At 51.3% G+C, this 2,315-nt stretch overlaps 1 non-coding gene across 1 annotated transcript; it reads left to right on the plus strand.

Moving 5' to 3' along the window:
- Positions 1-107: 107 nt before the first annotated feature.
- trnae-cuc lies at positions 108-179 on the plus strand. The gene has a single exon. It is a non-coding gene; the product is annotated as a tRNA-Glu (tRNA).
- The last annotated feature ends 2,136 nt before the right edge of the window (positions 180-2,315 follow it).

The following is a 2,315-nucleotide window of genomic DNA, read 5'->3' on the forward strand; positions in this document are numbered from 1 at the left end:
GTGTTGACAAACAGGTTTTAATGACCCCAGCCTAAGTGGATGGAAACTTACGACTTCAACTATATGTACCATTTCAAACTGGGAAACGAATTTCACTGTAGTACCCTTCCCTGGTGGTCTAGTGGTTAGGATTCGGCGCTCTCACCGCCGCGGCCCGGGTTCGATTCCCGGTCAGGGAAATAGTCTATTCTCCTTGTTTACTTGTGCAACCTGTCACTATGAATTTAGTAGGTTGTCGCACATATTTTTTTATTTTGGAAAAGTTTTATTTTCACAATTGCTTTTAAAAAAACAGCTCATACATTCATTTAATCATTTATACACATAAAAACGGCAACAAGGCATAAAACACAGCATTTGAATTTACATTTAAATTTGTTAAAAGTACGTGTTGTTAAAACCAATGACAACAACTATGAATAAAAGTACTTTCTTTGTAAAACAAAATCTGTAAAAGCCATTTAAAATGTGTATGAAATGATTCAACAAAGATAAAACATTTTTAAGACGTTAGAAACATGTTAAAAAGTCACTTTGTTAAAAGGCTGTCTTCAATCGCTTGTACAGGAGCGGGGTGAGTCCTTATCAAACTCGCCTCATCCTGCTCTCCCGAATAGACCATCGTCCCGTCCTTTGGGGCCCAGAGGAGATCCCTCCCCTAGGCGCATCGCCCTAGGCGCCGCAGCGCTGTCAGGCCGTGGCCGCCGGGACCTAGGGTGTTGTGGGGGACCCTTCGCCTGGGGTCGAGGCCCCCTCCGTTCGTACCACCCCAGGGCTTCCGTGGCTACCATGGCCACTGCCTGGGGGGTGGTCTCTGCGCTTTTTGCTACCAGCAGGTTACGGGAGGACCACAGTGCTTCCTTCAGACACGTGAGGGTGGGCCAGAACTTGGTGAAGGCCTTCGGTGGAATGGGCCTTCTGCCCACTCCGTACAGCACGAGCTGAGGTGTTAGGTCCTCCCCTGCTGGCAGACACGAGGTGATCAGGGGGCCTGCTTCCTTCCACAGGTCCCTGGCGGCTCTGCACTCCCAGAGCATGTGCCTCACCGACTCTTCTTGGCTGCAGCCCGGTCGGGGGCACGCGGATGTCCTCGCCATGCCCCGTGAGTGCATAACGGCCCTGACCGGGAGGATCTCGTGGGCGACCATCCAGGACAGGTCCCGATGCCGATTCAGGAGAGCAGGATGGGCCACGTTGCGCCAGACCGTTGTGGGCTCGCCTATAGCGAGCCCGCGCACTGGACATACTGGTTCCCGCTCCTGCACAAGAGAGAGAAGAGAGCGGTGTTTAGTTAAAACCGTGACTGCTTCCTTTTCCAGTTTAAAATGTCTTAAAAATTTCTGGAGCTGGAAGTAGTGGGTGGGGAGCAGGAAAGAGACTGGGGCTCGCAGGTCGACTGGGATCAGCCTCAGTGTCCTGAGGTAAGATCCAAGCCAGAACCGTGCGAGGGCCTGTGTCTTGTTATTGACCAGGGAGGTGGCAAGAGTCAGATGTAATGCTGTGTAGCGGCTGCCCAGGAACAAGTAGAGGTCAGGCAAGCCTTTCCCCCCCTTGGACCTGGGCCTCTTGACCACCTCCCTCCTCAGCCTCTCCCACTTGCTTCCCCACAGAAAGTAGAAGAGCATCCGCTCCAGGGCTAAAATACTCCTTCGGGGGGGGTAAAAACAGAACTGATTAGTAAAAGCACAGGTAAAATCACAGCTTTGATGATTAAAACCTTGCCCTCAAAAGTCAACTGTCGTAGTCCCCAAAAACCCAGTCTCTGTCTTACTGTCCCGAGGATCCCACTCCAGTTCCCACACTGGGAACCGATTTGCACTGTTGTACCCTTCCCTGGTGGTCTAGTGGTTAGGATTCGGCGCTCTCACCGCCGCGGCCCAGGTTCGACTCCCGATTTCCACTGTAGTACCCTTTCCTGGTGGTTCGACTCCCAGTTCGACTCCTGATTTGCACTGTAGTACCCTTCCCTGGTGGTCTAGTGGTTAGGATTCGGCGCTCTCTCGGGTTTGATTCCTGGTCAGGGAACTACTCTTTTGCTACATGTTTACTTGTACAACCTGTCACAATGAATACAGAAGGTTATCGCACATATGTACCAGCTCACACTTGGAACCGATTTGCACTGTCGTACCCTTCCCTGGTGGTCTAGTGGTTAGGATTCGGCGCTCTCACCGCCGCGGCCTGGGTTCGATTCCCGGTCAGGGAACTACTCTATTGCTACATGTTTACTTGTACAACCTGTCACAATGAATATAGAAGGTTATCGCACATATGTACCAGCTCACACTTGGAACCGATTTGCACTGTAGTACCCT

This window comes from Oncorhynchus gorbuscha, unplaced genomic scaffold (assembly GCF_021184085.1).
Source record: "Oncorhynchus gorbuscha isolate QuinsamMale2020 ecotype Even-year unplaced genomic scaffold, OgorEven_v1.0 Un_scaffold_18435, whole genome shotgun sequence".
Taxonomy (NCBI): Eukaryota; Metazoa; Chordata; class Actinopteri; order Salmoniformes; family Salmonidae; genus Oncorhynchus; species Oncorhynchus gorbuscha.